Source organism: Geotrypetes seraphini, chromosome 3 (genome assembly GCF_902459505.1).
Source record: "Geotrypetes seraphini chromosome 3, aGeoSer1.1, whole genome shotgun sequence".
NCBI classification, from domain to species: Eukaryota; Metazoa; Chordata; class Amphibia; order Gymnophiona; family Dermophiidae; genus Geotrypetes; species Geotrypetes seraphini.
Window position 1 is genome coordinate 288,148,356 of NC_047086.1, and position 20,378 is coordinate 288,168,733.

A 20,378-nucleotide genomic window follows, 5' to 3' on the forward strand; every position below is an offset into this window, starting at 1 on the left:
GCCTCCGCGCCATCACGGTGCTGTTCCTCCGACTGATAATCGAAGTCCTGGGCATAGTAAATCACAGGAAGAGTTCTTCCGCACTCCATACTAGGCCTGGGCTACATCGCGTGAGGCGGCCTCCATTCCGCCCCTTCGCTCTACCGCTTCCAGTCCCATTCATTCACTGGAAGCTTCGGGGGACCATGCGAAGTATAGGCGTTCTCGCTCTCCCTCCCGGCACCGGGAGGGACATCGATCCAGACACTCGTCTCGGCACTCCTCGTGCCATTCTGAGGTTTCGCCGCAGAAGAAGCTGCCACGTCTGGGGTACTCCTCCTCGGATTTATCTCCCCCGGAGGGGCCGGAGTACGAGGAACCATCTACCTATTATTCTTCTTGTCGCTCCCAAGTCTCCCTGGATCCTGAGGCTTCCACTTCATCCAGTCCGTCTCGGAGGCCGGTACTGGCGGACCAGTTGTCTTTTTCTTCCTTCCTCCGGCAAATGGCTGATGACTTGGATGTGACTTTGGACACTGGGTCTCGGTATTCTAAGGAGTATCTCGACACCATGCACTTGCCTAATCCCCCTGCGGAGTCTCTTCGGCTTCCTCTACATAAATTGCTGGATCAAACATTCATGCGATGTTTTGAGCAGCCGTACTCCATTCCTGCGGTCCCGATCAAATTGGATGCAAGATACCGCATTGTTCATCACAAGGGGTTTGAGGGCGCTCAACTCTCTCACCAATCCCTGCTGGTCGAGTCCTCTCTCAAGCGTTCTCATCCCTCCCAGGTCTATGCCTCTGTGCCACCGGGACGAGAGGGGAGAACGATGGATAAGTTCGGTAGGAGAATCTACCAGAATTCTATGATGGCTTCTCGAGTGCTCAATTATAATTTCTTTTTTTTCTTCATATTTGGAGTTCTTCTTGCCGGTGCTCCGCAAGTTTACTCCTTGCATCGTACGATGCCTTTGAGCTCTCGGCACGTGCTGCCGCCTGTTCCGTGGCCATGCGTCGATTGGCATGGCTTCGAACAATTGACATGGATCCGAACCTCCAAGACAGACTTGCCAATGTGCCTTGTGCGGGCGCCGATCTATTCGACGAGTCTATCGAGACTGTTACCAAGAAACTTTCAGATCATGAAAAGTCTTTCCAATATATCCTTCGGCCTAAGCCCAAGCCTCAGCAGTCTCGACCTTCTAGACCGCCTTTGATTTATCAGCGGCGCTACACCCCTCGTCAAACTCCTGCTGCGAGACAACCGGCGAAGAGACAGCCTCCCCAGAAGGCTCAGCAGAAACCTCAGCCGCCGGCTGCACCGAAGGCTCCTCAGCCTTTTTGACTCTCTTCCAGGGAGCATAACCGACCTTGTTCTGCATCCTCCTATTTTCCCCATCGGGGGTCACCTCCATCATTTTTACCATCGATGGGAGGCTATTACCACCGACCTCTGGGTCCTTTCCATCGTAAGAGAAGGATACTCTCTTCATTTCCATCGGGTCCCCACGGCCCACCCTCCAAGAGAGTATCCTTCCAACTTAACGCAGACCGCCCTTCTCCTTCAGGAGGCTCAGGCTTTGCTTCGGCTTCGGGCCGTCGAGCCGGTTCCGGTGGACCAGCACAACCGGGGTTTTTACTCCCGGTACTTCCTCGTCCCGAAGAAGACGGGCGACCTACGACCCATACTGGACCTTCGAGTCCTCAACAAGTTTTTGGTAAAGGAGAAGTTTCGCATGCTGACCCTTGCTTCTCTCTACCCCCTCCTCGAGCGGAACGACTGGTTATGCTCTCTGGATCTCAAGGAGGCCTACACTCACATTCCCATTCATCCAGCCTCCCGCAAGTTCCTCAGATTTTTCGGGTGGGACATCTACATCTGCAGTATCGAGTGCTTCCTTTCGGCCTGTCCTCGTCTCCCAGAGTCTTCACAAAGTGTCTGGTGGTGGTGGCCGCTGCACTCCGGAACAGGGGTCTTCAGGTGTTTCCCTACCTCGACGACTGGCTCATCAAGGCCCCGTCAGCTCCAGAGGTCATTGCGGCGACCTTGACCACAATCTGCTTCCTGCAGAGCTTAGGCTTCGAGATCATCTTCCCCAAATCTCATCTGCAGCCTACCCAGTCCCTTCCCTTCATCGGGGCGGTTCTGGACACCATTCAGCTTCGAGCATTCCTTCCTCCTCAGCGCATGGATGCTCTTCTTCATCTCTGCCAGTCTGTATCTTCTCGCCAGTCTATCTCAGCGAGACACATGATGGTCCTCCTGGGCCACATGGCCTCTACAGTTCATGTGACACCCTTTGCCAGGCTCCATCTCAGAATTCCTCAGTGGACCCTAGCTTCTCAATGGACTCAAGTGTCAGACCCGTTGACTCGACACATCATAGTCACTCCTGCTCTTCGGCAGTCTCTACTTTGGTGGATGACCTCTTCGAATCTATCCAGAGGTTTGCTGTTTCACACTCCTCCCCACCAGAACGTTCTCACAACCGATTCCTCGACCTATGCCTGGGGGGCTCATCTGGATGGGCTTCGCACTCAGGGATTCGAGACCAGTGCGGACCGACTCCATCAAATCAATCTTCTGGAGCTCAGAGCCATCTTCTTTGCTCTTCAAGCTTTTCAACATCTGCTTCACGACATGGTGGTCCTCATCCGCACAGACAACCAGGTCGCCATGTATTATGTAAACAAGCAGGGGGGCACGGGATCGGCCTCCCTCTGCCAGGAAGCTCTCAGAGTCTGGGATTGGGCAGTTCACCACAATGCCTTCCTCAAAGCTGTCTACATTCAGGGGAAGGACAATGTCTTGGCAGACAACTTGAGTCGTCTCCTCCAGCCTCACGAATGGACTCTCCATTCCAACCCCCTTCATCAGATCTTTGCACAGTGGGGGACGCCTCAGATAGACCTCTTTGCGGCTCCCCACAACTTCAAACTGCCTCAGTTTTGTTCCAGGATCTACACTCCTCATCGCCTTGAGGCAGATGCTTTTCTACTGGATTGGGGGACTCGCTTTCTGTATGCGTTTCCTCCATTTCCTCTCATTCAAAAGACTCTGGTCAAGTTGAAATCTGACCAGGCCACCATGATTCTGATAGCTCCTCGGTGGCCCAGGCAACCTTGGTTCTCCCTTCTACTTCAACTCAGCAGCAGGGAGCCGGTCCTTCTTCCAGTGTTTCCTTCTCTACTTACTCAACATCAAGGATCACTGCTTCATCCCAACCTACAGTCTCTCCACCTGACAGCTTGGTTCCTCTCAACGTAACCCCTCACCAATTTTCCCAGGCGGTGAGGGATGTCTTGGAGGCTTCCAGGAAGCCTGCTACTCGACAATGCTACTCCCAAAAGTGGACTAGATTTTCTTCCTGGTGTGTTTCAAATTCCAAGGAGCTTCAGCGAGCTTCCCTATCCTCTGTGTTGGACTATCTTCTACACCTGTCTCAGTCTGGTCTCAAATCTACATCTATAAGAGTACACCTGAGTGCTATTGCGGCTTTCCATCAGCCTATACAAGGGAAACCTCTTATCTGCTCATCCTGTGGTTTCCAGATTTATGAAGGGACTTTTCCATGTCAATCCTCCTCTCAAACCTCCTCCTGTGGTTTGGGATCTCAATGTTGTCCTTTCTCAACTCATGAAGCCTCCGTTTGAACCTCTCAACAGGGCTCCACTTAAGTATCTCACCTGGAAAGTGGTTTTTCTGGTGGCCCTCACGTCTGCTCGCAGGGTCAGTGAGCTTCAGGCCTTAGTGGTGGATCCACCTTTCACAGTATTCCATCATGACAAGGTGGTCCTCCGCACTCATCCGAAATTCCTGCCTAAAGTGGTCTCTGAATTTCATCTCAACCAATCCATTGTACTTCCAGTATTTTTTTCCAAAGCCTCATTCTCATCATGGAGAATCAGCTCTTCACACTCTGGACTGTAAACGTGCTTTGGCTTTCTACCTGGATCGCACCAAACCACACAGAACTGCTCCTCAACTTTTCGTCTCCTTTGATCCGAACAAGTTGGGACGACCTGTATCGAAGCGTACCATCTCCAACTGGATGGCGGCTTGTATCTCTTTCTGCTATGCCCAGGCTGGATTATCCCTTCCTTGTAAGGTCACAGCCCATAAGGTCAGAGCAATGGCAGCCTCTGTAGCCTTCCTCAGATCGACACCGATTGAGGAGATTTGTAAGGCTGCCACTTGGTCCTCGGTTCATACATTCACCTCTCATTATTGTCTGGATACTTTCTCCAGACGGGATGGACAGTTTGGCCAAACAGTGTTACAAAATTTATTCTCCTAAGTTGCCAACTCTCCCACCATCCCATTGAGGTTAGCTTGGAGGTCACCCACTAGTGAGAATACCTGCCTGCTTGTCCTGGGATAAAGCAATGTTACTTACCGTAACAGTTGTTATCCAGGGACAGCAGGCAGCTATTCTCACGTCCCACCCACCTCCCCTGGGTTGGCTTCTCGGCTAGCTACCTGAACTGAAGAGACACGCCCGGTCCATCGGGTGGGAAGACACTGGCGCATGCGCGGTGCGGGCATCTCGAAACTTCTAAGTTTCTTCAAGCAAGATATGCTTGTGAGACGTCCATATCGGGGCTCTGTTGGATGACATCACCCACTAGTGAGAATAGCTGCCTGCTGTCCCTGGATAACAACTGTTACGGTAAGTAACATTGCTTTCATGCGGAGGTTCATCATAACCCCTGTTTTCTCACATCCGATTGATCACTGTGAGAGCGACTCTCACACATGCACAGAGCCAGCAGGGGAAGCCCAAACAACTGAGAGGCAGGGGAAGCCTCGAAAGTAGCCTCCTGCCCCTCAGCTGTTCAGGGCAGAAAATATTTTTTTCTTTTCTTTTAATGGGCACAGACACTAAGCATGTTACATAAGTACAATATTTGCCCCATTAAAAAAAAAACGCCCTCCTCCCTGCCGATGATGGTCCCTGATGAGTGCGGCACCGGGAATTCCCCCCCCTTCCCTAGGCTAGCGAAAATCGGCAGGAGGGATGCCCATTCCCTCCTGTGATACTCCCTCCCCCGTAAGAAAAAAAGATGGTAGGAGAGGCACCCCTTCCTACCATACTGACCATCCCTTCCCCCCAATGGCAGCAAAACGGCAGGAGGGATGCCCACTCCCTCCTGCCACTGAAGGTCAACCCCTGTACCAGGTGCTCCCCCCAAACATCCCTTTCCCCAGCCTAAACAAGGCAGGAGGAATACCTACTCCCTCCTGCCACCAGAGGTCCACCTAACTCCCCCTTACTTTTCAAAGAAGTTGGGAGCAGGAGGGATGCTCCGTCACTCCTACAGGGCCTGCCTGTCCAAAACAGCGGGCCTTCCCCTCAATGGTGCATCATGTAATGCATGGGAAGGGGCCTAAGGCCCTGACTGACTCATATGCCAAAGGCCCCTCCCCTTAGGAGTGGCTTTAGGCATCTGAGCCAATCAGGGCCTTAGACTCCTCCCTCTGTATCCTGGGATACAAAGGGGAGGAGTCTAAGGCCCTGATTGGCTTGACTGAGCCCCTTTTCAGTGATCCTTTCATTCCTGTAAGCCGGCCTTGAAAAGGGCCTGGTGGTTTCGTCTCTCAAAGTGCAAGTATATTGTATTTTCGGGCTCAGAGAGGCTTGCAGTCTCTGGCGATTCATACAGATGTTATTTGGTTTTTGAGGAGGTCTCAGATTGATACTCCCATTATGCAGACCGTTCCCATCTTGGAACCTCAATTACATAGTAGCATAGTAGATGACGGCAGATAAAGACCCGAATAGTCCATCCAATCTGCCCATCCTGATTCAGTTAAAGGCCTATTTCCTTAGCAACATCAGCAGATGAATCCAGAGACCAATGGGATAACACACTTCCTTAGCAAAGCAGCAGATGAATCCAGAGACCAATGGGATAGCTCACTTCTACCAGCAGGTGGAGATAGAGAAACTGATTAACAGGTGTACTTATTTGCTGGCACTCCTCCTGTCTCATCAGTATTCTCTATCTCCAAGCAGGTGGAAGTCGCTATTCAACTAGCTCCTGGATTCTGGCTGTGGCTGGAACTTTATTACCTCCTGTTGAGATTTTCTCTTCAGTGAGACTGCCATTCTGTTTCTCCTGTTGAGTTTTTTCTCTTCAGTGAGACAGGGGTGTCCGGCTAATCGGTGCCGGCTTTAGAGGTTACACTTGGGCCCCCCCTTGTCCCTGCCTCACCCTCCCTCCTATGATAGAGGGTCTGCCCTGGTCCCTATTTTTCTTCTTTCCCATTTAAAAAAAAAAAAAAAAAAAAGGGGGCCTACACAGCTGACTTTTTTGCCCTGCTCGTGCTGGGCAGCAGGTGTTGCCGGCGTCTACCGGCACTATCCAGTAGATTGTGAGTATGTGTTTTATTCTACTGGTCTCTGAACTTTGTGGTTGTGTGAGAGCTGTGGGTTTTTGACTATGGCAGTTTTGTTTTGTGGTGGAATATGTTTTTGTATGAGCTTGCTTCAGTGAGGTAGGTGGCCTCTGTATTCCTGCGCATAACTAAGGAGCGCTTCTTTTTCTTACCCTAGCGCTTGTGCTGTGGGGTTGGTAGTTTCTGGGACATTGTTTCTTGATACTGCCACGACCCGTGGGTAAATGTAACTGTGTGGCTCTTGATATGGCCGCAAATTGTGAGGACGGCTCCGGGTGTGTTATACATTATCTGAACTGGAGCTGAATCGTTCTATAGCGCGGGTGGTGCGAGCTTGTGCTCCCCTACTGTTGGGAGCCATGCGCCTTTTCCCCTTTCCTCCCCGAGGTGTGTTTTGCATTTTTTATACGCTTCGGTTATGGGCTCCGAGCCGGTGTGAGCGGCAATGTTCTAGGAGCCGGCCTATTTTGGCGCGAAACGGTCCGAGTTTGGGTCGCCAGCACTGCAATACACGGGGAGTTTTTCTGGGCGGCTGCCTTTCTCAGCGCAGGCCTCGCCGTCTGCTTTGCGGAGCGGTGTGCTGCGGTTTTGGCTATGAGCTCCCGGTCTGTTTTGTACAGCGCTGTTGGGGGAGCTAGCCGGTTTTGATTCTGGCAGGAAAGTGCCCGCGCTTGGGCCCCCAGCGCCGCGGGGTTCATTGACTCATGTCCTACAGCTAACTTAAGCGTGTACCGCGGCTTATTTTTGTTTGAAATCAGCTGTGCCCCGTATTGCAGTGCTCCATTTGCTGTGGTGTTGTCCACATGCTTCTCTTAACAAGAAAAAAAAAAAAAAAAAAGGTTGTTATTGGGGGCTGTCCATTTATATCCCTAGGCACTTCCACATTAAGTTTCTGCCCTGAGTTTGGCTGCCTACGCTTGGTTTTGCTGCCTTATGGGTTAGCAAACAGCAAGGTGGAGTAGGTGTCAAGGGCGTGCCAGTGTATCATTCGTGTGGTTCATTTCTTCACTCGGGGTTCCGATAACGTGCGGCGATGTTGGAGGTTTCCTTAGGCCTTCTGCCTGGGTGCTGCGTCCGCCTGCTTGGGCTCTTGACTTGTTTCTGCGGGGTAGTTGCAGGAATTCCGAGTGGAGGGTCTCTCTTGAGGCCTGATGGATCTTTTCTTCTTGCTGTGGGCCAGCTTGTCTGTGAAAACCTGGTGGCACAAGGGTTGTGTGCTGGGTTAGTAACAAGGAGCTGAGGTTCAAGCCCCAGCTAAGGAGTAGAGCTGATATGGCTCCAAAAGAAGAGGCGAAGGTTCAAGTCTATTAAAAAAAAAAAAAAAAAGCTAGACGGCCTTCCGCTCTAGAAGCATGGTCTAGTGGCGGCTGATCCCTAAGGGCAAGATCCTCTGCTTGCGAGGTCGTAGGGTAGCTGGCACTGTATGCCCAATGAATTCTCCCCTTACGCTCTCTTTTGGGGTGGAAACCTGGTCTGTTTTCGGCCAGGTACAGCTCGTTTCTCTGGAGAGGCGTATGCTGCTTCTGGTTTACGCCTGGTGCGCCTTGTCTTTCCTTTGCTTGCGTAAAGCTCAGGCAGGTTGCTGAATGTCCTCATGCTCCCCTTCACATCGCAAGACGGTGTTCTTTTTCCAGGTTGACAGTTTTCTCATGAAGGAGTAGTCGCTTTACTGTCAGGTCAGGGAGCTGTGAACTTTTTTTCAGGATGCTTGCACCTTTGCATCCTCCTCACGTTTCCAGAGTCTCTCTGTGTTGCGTTTCTCTTTGAAGTGTGGCTGGTCCTCGGGACAGTTCTTGTAGTTCTTAGGGTACCACTTATTAGTGGGTGGCCAAGATGGGAGCTTTGGGCAGGCTGGATTCCATTCGGCTGCATTAGTTTCTCAGGGTTACCCATTTCTGCAGTCAACCTGGGAAGATATTTACATTTTCTCTATGGACTCTGAGTCTGCACTAGGTTGGCCTGCCTCTCTCGGAGCAGCGCTTTCGGTTTGGGGCACATTCCATTTCACCTACCCAAGGGTTCGTTGGCACTGCCAGGCGATTTGTCTGATTTATGCTTGACTGCCTGCTTGATTCGGACGACTTCCAGTCGGGTCTTTTGACTGACACGAAGCGGGTGGTTTCTTTTCCTCATTTCTTTACATGCGCATCTTCATATTTGCAGTGCTCTTTTTTCCTATACTAGTTATAGGTATATCGGGTTGAGGCTGTTATTCTTATAGGAGAGACTTGTAATTCTTTCCAGAACCTTGAGTGTGGAGTCTCGATCTCAGATTGGCGTTCTTCGCTTACCATGGCTAAGAGTATGGGATTCTGTTCAGGTTCTAGCATCCATATTGCTGACCCCTCTGGGAACCTCAGCTTGCTTTCCCTTCTAACGCTCAGCAGCCGCTTTTATTCCAGTGGTTCTCGGTATCTCTGGGCTCCTATTAGTTGCTAGGCTTCTCCTGCATAGCTTTGTATGATTTAGGGGCTCAGAAAGATTGTCTTTCCAGGGCATGCCTCGGTCTTTCCTGGACTAGCTTATGACCACCGACTATTCCGGACTGTCGGGTTGGGGGGCTCGGTGGCTTCCATCCTCAGCTTCAGGAGTCTGGTCTTCAGAAGCGACTAAGTTCTGGTTCCTTCTTCTACTCTTGAGCATGGTCAGGCTTCCTTTCTGGAGCTTCAGACCATTCTTCCGGAATGCCGCTGAGGGCCCTTTCAGTCAGTATTATGATGGGGGTGTTTCTCTGCAGCTTGGGCAGTAGGTGATGTACTCAGTTGCCAGGTACAGTGGTTGTTCTACTTCGATGGGTGGACCCTCATCTTTCTATTCGGTTGACCGATCATTTTTCAGGTCAGGAAAAGAGTTTGGTTAGTCTTTCTCTCTGCGAAATCTGAGCATAGCTCATTTATTGGATGTTACTGTGTACAGCACTGCGTACGCTCTAGAAGTGTAGACGTTAGTTATAGTGATATCTTCTACATCCTGGTTATTAGGAATTTTGGCTCAGGTGTTCCACTTTTCTTGTGGTGGAAATAAGATCTCCTGGAACTTGACCTCATGGCCTCGTCTCACAATTCCATGCTTCCTAGCTTCTTAGGCGGGCACAGGAAGTGGGAGTTAAAGGGGGTAACAGTGTGGCTTCTTTCTTAAAGCCATACCACCCTGAATGTGCCCGATCCCGTCTGATCTCAGAAGCCAACCAGGATAGGGCCTGTTTAGTACCTGGATGGGTGACCACCTGGGAATACCAGGTGCTGTAGGATTGAAAAAAAAAAAAAAAAATCCTCTGGTTTCTCTTTTTCACTGTTTTCCCCTGGCTGATGATAGCTTGGATTTGCCATCTCAAGCTCGCTTTAGGGGCACAGTATTGGTACAATCTCTGGCTTGGCTGCGCCATCCTTGCTATGTGGATCTGTTGAGCCTTTCGACAGCCGGACTAAGAAGTTTCCTTTTATCTCCGACTTTGCTCTCCTTGATTGAGATCAACATGGATATTCATACTACTTTGGTATTACGACCTAGCTTTTGAGCAGTCTTGACTGGCATGTGACGGTAATGCGAAGCAGGTTGTTTCTTCTCTTATCCAGGCGCTACAGACGTCTTCTCCTGTGGCTTCTGCTTCCTTTTGGAGGTGTTTCCTTTCTTGAATACTTCTCAACAGTTGCACCCTTCCTGAGTTCCTTTTTAGCACAGGTATATTGCCGAAGGCATAGCGTTCAATTCCCTTCAGCTTCAATTACCATTCTTGGCTTGTTACAGGAACTAGGTATATGGCCCTTCGCTGACTTCTCAGCTTCCTGTAGTTCAGTTCCTAAAGAGAAGGCGGTATATTCATGCACCTCTTAGAAAGCCCGGTTTGGTGTAATTCATTCACGTACTTCTTCTAAGTTACCGATGGCTTCATTTTAGCCTTGTCCTTTGGGGCTCTAAAGAGCTGTGCGGTTGTCCATGGGATTCCTGGTGGTCATGGCTTCAGCTTTGCAGTTGCGATGTTGCAGGCCTTGTTCAACGGGGATTCCTATTCCTTATTTCCGTCATATGGGGTGTCAGTTCGGATGGTACCACTATTTCTTTCTAGGGGGGTGTCATCCTTTCTTTTACATCATGCTCGCTTTTCCTTCCTTCTTCCTGGAAGGAGATAGTGGAAGCAGTACTTTTATTCACTGCATTTTTTGAAACGTATGTAGCGTTCTCCGCGAGATCGGTTTCTAACAACTGTTAGTGGTTTATATCTCCTTTTTGGGATTCTTCAAGGAACGCCTCAGGTGTATGGCGGCGTCCGATGCCTACCTCGCTCAATGGTCCAGGAGGACATTTTTTATACTTGCCTGCTGGCAGGGGAGCGGGTGGCGATTGAACTTCATGACCATTCCGCTGGAGCGATGGCTGCTTCTTGGGCTCGGCCCAGAGGGTTTTTGCCTTGGAGGAGATTTGTCTTACGGCTAACTGGTCTTCCGAAAGTACCTTCTCTCCGCGTCTCTGCATGAATGTGCGGGCACATGCGATAGGGGTTTTTTTGATGCTTCGGTCGTTGCGAAGGCGGCGTTTGCTTCCCACCCAAATTAAGGATTGCTTTGCTACATCCCATTGGTCTCTGGATTCATCTGCTGCTTTGCTAAGGAAGGTAAAATTATGTTCTTACCTGTTAATTTTCTTTCCTTTAGAAGCAGCAGATGAATCCAGAGCCCCACCCTTTCTGGTATCTGGTTGTCAGTTTTTCGTGTACGGCTTTTAGTGATTGGGTGTTGTTCATGATTGCATTCTGTATCGTTGCTGTTCGCGAGGTGTTCTGGGAAAGAAGTTTTTTACATGCTATACCTACTGATGGTTAAATGTGCTTGGGCAAGGAGCTATACTGATGAGACAGGAGGAGTGCCAGCAAATAAGTACACCTGTTAATCAGTTTCTCTATCTCCACCTGCTGGTAGAAGTGAGCTATCCCATTGGTCTCTGGATTCATCTGCTGTTTCTAAAGGAAAGAAAATTAACAGGTAAGAACATAATTTTACCATCTACCAGCAGGCGGAGATAGAGAAACTGATTAACAGGTGGTCCTATTGGCTGGCACTCCTCCTGTATCTTCAGTATGCTCTATCTCCCAGCAGGTGATGGTCGCTATTCAACTAGCTCAGTGGTTCCCAAACCTGTCCTGGGGGACCCCCAGCCAGTCAGGTTTTCAAGATATCCCTAATGAATATGCATGAGAGAGATTTGCATATAATGGAAATGACAGGTATGCAAATCTCTCTCATGCATATTCATTAGGGATATCTTGAAAACCTGACTGGCTGGCTGGGGGTCCCCCAGGACAGGTTTGGGAACCACTGAACTAACTCCTGAATTCTGGCTGTGACTGGATAATTATTTTCTCCTGTTGAGGTTTCTCTTCAATGAGACTGCCATTCTATTTCTCCTGTTGAGGTTTCTCTTCAGTGAGATAGGGGTGTCCAACTGAACAGTGCCGGCTTTAGGGGTTACACCTCCCTTCAATGATAGAAGGTCTGACTGGGTCTCCATTTTTTTTTTCTTTCCCTTCTCTGTTTTAAAAAAAAAAAGGGAGACCACAGTTGCTACATTCTGCTCTGTTAGTGTTGCACAGCCAGCTCTTACTGGCTTCAACCAGCCCTAACAACAAGCTTGTGAGTATGCATGTGTTTTTTACTGTTGTTTGAACTTCAGGTTTTGTTTGGGAGTCTTAGTACTGTGGGTTCGGTCAACGTAGGTTTAAGGAATGGATATTTTATTGAGGCTAAGTTTTATGACGGATGAGATGGATCAGCCAGATGGAAGCATTCTGCAGGAGCTGTGGAGCCTGAGAGAGGAGGTAAAGCGCTTAAGAAGCATCCGAGACGACGAGGCCTTCATCGATGGAGTCATCAAGGAGCTGTCCCAGATCACCAAACAGGAACCAGACAAGACTATCCTCATGATGCCCAAAGCGACCAACCCTGCAACCTTGACACCAACAATCGGGATACAGGAAGAGGCTGGAGACGCTGACTCCTGGCAGCTGGTGACTTCCTCCAAGGGCAAACGAAGAAAACCTTCATCTTCAGCCTCATTTTCTGTCTCTTTCTCTCACATACAGGGCAGTTTTACATCGACCCCACAAATCACCTTGAAGAACAGATTCCAGATGTTACAGGAAGGATCTGACAACAAGACACAGGAAGTTGTCCAGCAGACGGTTCCAGCTCCAGAGACAACAGGACGACTCCCCCCAAAGAAGCGTAGAGTGGTAGTTATTGGAGATTCACTGCTAAGGGGCACCAAGGGACCTGATATGCAATCAAGAGAGGTTTGCTGTTTGCCAGGGGCCAGGATCCGAGATGTAACCGCCTTCCTAGACAGACTCATCAAGCCACAAGACTACTTCCCCATGCTTCTCATCCACGTGGGAACAAATGATACTGCCAGAAACACACCGAAGAGCATACCTGTAGACTTTGGAGCCCTGGGTGAGAAGCTGAGGAGGATGGATGCGCATGTGGTCTTCTCCTTGATCCTCCCGGTGAAGGGCAAGGGAAGAGCCAGGGAAGATCGTATCCAGAGAACAAATGACTGGCTGCACGGATGGTGCAAGGAGATGAACTTCGGGTTCCTGAACCATGGAGAGGCATTGTAAGGACTACAAGGACCAGACGGACTACACCGGACCAGAAGAGGTAAGCATGTCTTTGGACACCGATTAGCCCGCCTACTACATAGGGCTTTAAACTAGGTAAGTTGGGGGAGGGTACTGGCACAAACAACCAACCTGGCGAGGTAAGCTGCCAATCCATTTTTTAGTCTGAGGTAAGTACACATTGCATTTCCAAGTCTGGGGTAAGTACTCATTGCAACTCTAGGTCTGAGGTGAGTACACACATTTCCGAGTCTAGGGTATGTACACATTGTAATTTTGGTTCTAGGGAGGGTACACACCTTGCAAACGGTACTGAAGGAGGCAAGTTAGCTCAGGCAGGAATATTTAGACAGGGACATAACAAACATAAGGTATGGAGGGCTATGTACGTCAATGCCCACAGTTTGAGCAACAAGATTCTAGAATTAGAGACGGAAATAAGGAACGCTGACCTAGATGTGGTGGCGATATCCGAGACCTGGCTCACGGACTCCCATGGATGGGACATGGTCATACCGGGTTACAACTTACTCCGTCAGGATAGAGAGGGCAAAATGGGAGGAGGGGTAGCTCTTTATACTAAAGAAGACATTAAAGTTACAAGAATTGCGGATGTCAGGTACACCAGGGAATCCCTCTGGGTGAATTTGGCCAGGGGGTAGGACAAATGCCTGTATCTTGGCATAATATACAGACCTCCAAGACAACAGGATGACCTAGATATTAAATTAATCGAAGACATAGAGAATATCACTCTTCGTGGGGACACAGTATTATTAGGAGACTTCAATATGCCTGATGTGAATTGGAACAATCTTACCTCTGCAACCGGCAGCAGCAGAAGGCTATTAAACTCTATAAAGGGAGCAAGACTCAAGCAAATGGTACTGGAGCCCACTAGGGATCAAGCGATACTGGACCTGATACTTACCAACGGAGAAAGCGTCACGGAGGTCTCTGTAGGAGACACGTTGGCCTCCAGTGACCACAACATGGTATGGTTCAACCTCAGGAAAGGTTTCACTAAATCAACCACACTAACCAAGGTCCTCAACTTTAAGGGCACAAACTTCGAAAGCATGGGAGACTTCGTCCATCAGGCGCTGCAAAACCAAGTAGAAACAGACAATGTAGAGGTACTGTGGTCAACTCTGAAAACAACCATACACGAAGCAACCAACCGTTATATAAAATCAGTTAGTAAACGGCGCAGAAACAATAAACCACAATGGCTCTCTGCGGAGATCTCAGACCTCATAAAAAAGAAGAAAAGAGCATTCACCTCCTACAAACAATCAGGTAAGCAGGAATCTAGGGAAGACTATCTGGCCAAGTCAAAAGCGGTCAAAACAGCAGTCAGAGAGGCCAAATTTCAAATGGAAGAGAATCTAGCGAAGAACATCAAAAAGGGCGATAAATCCTTCTTCAGGTATATTAGTGACAGAAACAGAAACACAGGTGGGATAGTACGCCTTAAGAAACCTGACGGGAACTATGTAGAATCGGACTCCGATAAAGCCAAAATCTTAAATGAATACTTCTGCTCAGTCTTCACTTGCGAGGCGTTGGGATCCGGCCCTCAGCTGCAGACAAGGGAAAGCATGGAAGACCCATTTTGAAACTTAATGTTTACGCCCAGCAGTGTCTACTATGAGCTATCAAGACTCAAAGTGAACAAAGCTCTGGGACCAGACATACTACACCCCAGGGTGCTCAGGGAGTTGTGTGATGTCCTGACAGAACCGTTATCCGCACTCTTCAATCTTTCCCTAAGTAATGGAAGAGTCCCGTTGGACTGGAAAATGGCTAACGTCATCCCGCTCCACAAAAAGGGATGCAAGATGGAGGCTGCGAACTACAGACCGGTGAGTCTAACATCGATAGGTGAGCAAACTAATGGAAACTCTAATCAAACGTCAATTGGACACGATCCTGTCTGAGGAGTATCTATGAGATCCCCATCAACAAGGATTTACAAAGGGAAGGTCCTGCCAATCCAATCTGATCAGCTTCTTTGACTGGGTAACAAGAAAGCTGGATACCGGGGAATCCCTAGACATCATGTACTTGACTTCAGCAAAGCATTTGATAGCATCCCACACTGCAGGTTATTGAACAAGATGAGTTCGATGGGATTAGGCGACACATTAACTGCATGGGTTAAGGACTGGCTTAGTGGTAGACTTCAAAGGGTGGTAGTAAACGGCACCCCCTCAGAAACAATGGAGGTGATCAGTGGAGTGCCGCAGGGCTCGGTCTTGGGCCCGATCCTATTCAACATCTTCGTAAGTGACTTGGCTAAGGGTCTTCGAGGTAAAATTACGTTATTCGCCGATGACGCCAAACTATGCAACATAGTGGGCGAGAGCACAACAGACAAAAGCACAGTGCTTGACAAAGGCTCAATATCCGACAGTATGACACATGACCTGCTCTTATTGGAGCATTGGTCAAGGACCTGGCAACTAAGTTTCAATGCCAAAAAATGCAAGGTCATGCACCTTGGCAGCAAAAATCAATGCACGCCTTACACCCTGAATGGTGAGACCCTAGCAAGGACTGTAGCAGAACGAGACTTGGGGGTGATCATTAGTGAAGACATGAAGTCTGCCAATCAAGTGGAGAAAGCTTCATCCAAAGCTAGACAAATCATGGGTTGTATCCGTAGGAGCTTCGTCAGCCGTAAACCCGAGGTCATAATGCCTTTGTACAGATCCATGGTGAGACCCCATCTGGAATACTGTGTACAATGCTGGAGGCCACATTACCACAAAGATGTGCGGAGAGTTGAGTCGGTTCAGAGAATGGCCACCCGGATGGTCTCAGGACTCAAGGATCTCCTGTATGGGGAACGGCTGGATAAGTTGCATCTATATTCACTCGAGGAACGCAGAGAGAGGGGGGACATGATCGAGACGTTCAAATATGTCACGGGCCGTATCCAGGTGGAGGAAGATATCTTTTTTCTAAAAGGTCCCATGGCAACAAGGGGGCATCCGTTGAAACTCAGGGGTGGGAAATTTCATGGTGACACCAGAAAATATTTCTTCACCGAAAGAGTGGTTGATCGCTGGAATAGTCTTCCACTGGAGGTGATTGAGGCCAGCAGCATATCAGATTTTAAGAAAAAATGGGATTGGCACGTGGGATCTCTTCAAGGAGGGAGTTAGGGGGTGGGACATTGGTATGGGCAGACTAGATGGGTTTTGGCCCTTTTCTGCCGTCAGTTTCTATGTTTCTATGTTTCCCGCCCTTTGCAAGCATGTGCTTGGTTTCCTTGTTGGTTACAGCGCGGCAGTTGCGGTGCGATTTCATGCTCGCACTTTATCTCCTCGTTGGGTTTCAGTGCAGCAGTAGTAGTCCTGTTTATTACGAGGCTCTCTTTCTTCATTGTTTGTCGTGGCCATGTGCAGCTGATTGTGCAGGTGCCAGTTTATAGCAGCGCGCATGAGATGGGACATGTTTTTTCCGGCGCTGTGGGAAGCACCGCACCGTTCTAGTTATTCCCCAAGTCTGATTTTCTTTCTATGCAGGCTGCGGCAGGGTAAATTTTGCGGGGCTTGAATCCGACTATGTTTCTAGGAGCGTTGATGCAGCGGCCACGTGTCGGCGAGAATCAGGCGCGCGCTTGGGTCTCCGGCGATGGCAGGAGAGCTGCAGCGTTCCAGTAGTTTATTTCCAGCTGACTTTGGTCAGGGTATGCTGCGGCTTCTCTCCTTTCCGGTTCAGACAAGTGGCACATGTTTCATCAGCTTTGGGACAAGCTTGGGCAGATTTATATGTCTGTGTTTGTGTTCTTCTGTATTCACTTGAAGGAAGCTGCTAGTTTAATCGGACTCTGGGGTTAGCACTCGAGGGGATTATCAGAGAGACTCTGACCTGTGCTAGGTCACCCAGTCTCGGTTTGTCTCCGGACTGGGTCGACATAAGGCAAATCACGGCACAGTAAGATATTGCTCTGTATTTCACACGGGTATCTCATTGTCTCTCTTGGGGTCCCTGCAGATTGAGCCTTTGTCTGTTGGTAACTGTCCTTATTTGGGCCTCTCTGCTGCGCTGCATGTGTCTAGTAGTGGCATAGGATATATATGCCTAAAGGTAGTACAAACAGTTTCCAAGTTCGGGCTGTCTCTATGGGCATAATGACACTTCGCATCTTCCTGCAGCCAGGACTCTCTTTCTCTATTTCTGAGGGGACCTGGACTTCAGATTTCCATGCTTATCATGCTAGTTTCTCTTGTCAACATTTTCTCATGGCACATGCTAGACGGACCCCCTGACCAGACAGGAAGGGCTGTACAGCTCCTTCTAACCAGGAGCCAGTTATCTATTCTATCAAGCCCGCGGAGGAGCACGCGCTATGTGGCTGTTAGCCTCATCCCTGAAGCTCTCATTAGCGATGTGAGCTTTGTCTGATAGCTGTTGGGATGCTGTTGTTTTCCACGGGGCGGTAGATGCAGCATCTTGATTGCATCTACTACGTATTCACTTTAAAGGACATACGTATTTTGCTCACGTTGCATGGAGTTAGTACTGTTTTCATGGTTCCAGTATACTCCTCTTTACATTGTGAAATTTGATTTTCTTAGGAGAATTTCAGGGGGGCCTGCAAGAGGGGTAGAAGTGGGAGGAACACTAGGCAACAGTGATCACAACGTGATCAGATTCACATTAGAAAGGGGGTCACCCATAGTGGGGAGGACCGCAACGACTGCGCTCAACTTCAGGAAAGGGAACTATGTTGCTATGAGGAAAATGGTGGGGAGGAAGCTCAGGAACGGCTTTAGGATGGAGACTTTAGGGAGCGCCTGGACCCTTCTCAGGGACACACTGCAGGAAGCGCAAAAACTGTACATCCCCAGTTTCAGGAAAGGCCGCAAGAACAAACGGTCAAAAGACCCGGTTTGGATGGCACATGAAGTAAAGAAGGTAATCAGTGACAAGAAAGTATCCTTCCGGAAATGGAAAAGGGATCCAACGGAGGAAAATCACCAGGAGCACAGGAAATGCCAAAAGGAATGCCACCGAGAGATTAGAAAAGAAAAAGGGAAATACGAGGAGGGGCTGGCCAGGGAGGCGAAAAACTTCAAGGCATTCTTCAGTTACGTAAAGGGGAAGCAACCAGTGAGAGAGGAGGTGGGGCCATTGGACGATGGGGATAGGAAGGGAGTGATTAAGGAGAATAAAGAGGTAGCTGAGAGGTTGAACACGTTCTTCTCATCGGTCTTCACGAGCGAGGACACGTCCAATATACCGGACTCAGAGGAGCTCATGAGTGGGGAGCAGGCCAAAAGATTGGGGCATATAGAGGTAAGTCGGGAGGATGTCCTCAAGCAGATTGACAGACTGAAAAGCGGCAAATCACCGGGACCGGACGGGATCCACCCAAGGGTTCTAAAGGAACTAAGTCAGGAAATAGCGGGCGCAATCCAGCATGTTTGCAACCTATCCTTGAAAACTGGAGAGGTACCAGAGGACTGGAAACTGGCGAATGTCACACCTATCTTTAAGAAGGGATCGAGAGGTGATCCCGGGAACTACAGGCCGGTGAGCCTGACTTCAGTTATAGGGAAGATGGTGGAAGCAATGATCAAGGACAGCATTTGCGAGCACATCGAGAAAAATGGCCTACTGCGGACAAGCCAGCACGGATTCTGTAAGGGAAGGTCGTGCCTGACAAACCTTCTGTACTTCTTTGAGGGAATAAGCAGTCAAGTGGACAAAGGGGAACCCATAGACATCATTTACCTCAATTTTCAAAAGGCCTTTGACAAGGTGCCACATGAAAGGCTGCTTAGGAAGCTGTGGAACCACGGGGTGGGCGGGGATGTACACAGATGGATCAAGCACTGGCTGTCAGGTAGACTACAGAGGGTCAGAGTAAAGGGCCAATATTCTGACTGGCGGGGAGTCGCGAGCGGTGTGCCGCAGGGATCGGTGCTGGGGCCGCTACTCTTCAACATATTTATCAATGACCTGGAAACGGAGGCAAAGTGTGAGGTTATAAAATTTGCAGACGATACCAAGCTCTGCGCCAGAGTTAGGACCAGGGAGGAGTGTGAGGAACTGCAAAGGGACCTCGATAAGCTGGAGGACTGGGCAAACAAATGGCAAATGCGCTTTAACGTAGATAAATGCAAGGTCATGCACATAGGGAAAAAGAACCCGTTGTTCGAGTATAAAATGGGGGGGAGATTGCTGGAAGACACCGGACTTGAGAGAGACTTGGGTGTGCTAGTGGATCCATCCATGAAACCATCCGCACAGTGTGCAGCAGCCTCGAAGAAAGTCAACAGGATGCTGGGCATCATCAAGAGGGGCATATCAACCAGGACGCGGGAAGTCATCATGCCGCTGTATCGAGCGATGGTGCGCCCACATCTGGAATACTGCGTTTAATATTGGTCGCCGCACCTCAAGAAGGACATGGCAGTTCTTGAGAGAGTCCAAAGGAGGGCAACGAAACTGGTAAGAGGGCTGGAAAACTGCCCATATGCCGAGAGGCTGGATAAACTGGGGCTCTTCTCTCTGGAAAAGAAGAGGCTCAGGGGGGATATGATAGAGACCTTCAAAATACTTAGGGGCATAGAGAGGGTGGACAGGGACAGGTTCTTCAGACTAAAAGGGACGACAGGTACGAGGGGGCACTCAGAGAAACTGAAGGGAGATAGGTTCAAATCAAATGCAAGGAAGTTTTTCTTCACCCAAAGGGTCGTGGACAAATGGAATGCGCTCCCGGAGGAAGTGATCCGGCAGAGTACAGTACAGGGATTCAAACAGGGATTGGACAGATTCCTGAGGGAAAAGGGGATCGTGGAGTACTGAGGGAGGTGCTGGGGTGTTGCATAAGTATAGACAGCTCACCAGGTTGTGCAGGTGCAAGGCCGGAGGGTTAGGACATTGATGGGAAGATAGGACTTCGATGAGAAACCTAGGGGGCAAGGGGGCCCCTTCTGGTGATTAAGGCAGGTCATGACCTGTTGGGCCGCCGCGGGGTGGACTGCTGGGCGGGATGGACCTCTGGTCTGACCCGGCAGAGGCACTGCTTATGTTCTTATGTACAGATCCTACAGTTCTCATCCTGCCGTTCCCTGACCTTCTGCACTTAATTCTGAGGGGATCTTGACTTCTTCCAATGACTCTTCAGGCTTTCTCATGAGGGGGAAGATGCTATAATGTCAGGTCAAGGGGCTGTGAACATTTTTCAGGATGCTTGCAACTTTGCATCCTCCTCAGGTTTCCGGTTCGTTCTTGGAGTCTCTATGTTTTGTGTTTCCCTTTTAAGTGTTACTGGTCCTCAGGGCAGTTCTTGTAGTTCTTCAGGAACTAAGGGACGTTGTTCTATTTACTGCATGGTGCCCAAGAGGGGGGCATTGGGCAG

General features: G+C 49.5%; 1 protein-coding gene and 1 pseudogene across 2 annotated transcripts in view; both read left to right on the forward strand.

Annotated features, from left to right (window-relative positions):
- The window catches only part of DESI2 (desumoylating isopeptidase 2), a 126,405-nt gene that overhangs the window by 57,290 nt on the left and 48,737 nt on the right, over positions 1–20,378 (forward strand). The gene's annotated exons all lie outside the window — the stretch shown is intronic.
- LOC117358280 lies at positions 9,517–9,635 on the forward strand (annotated as a pseudogene).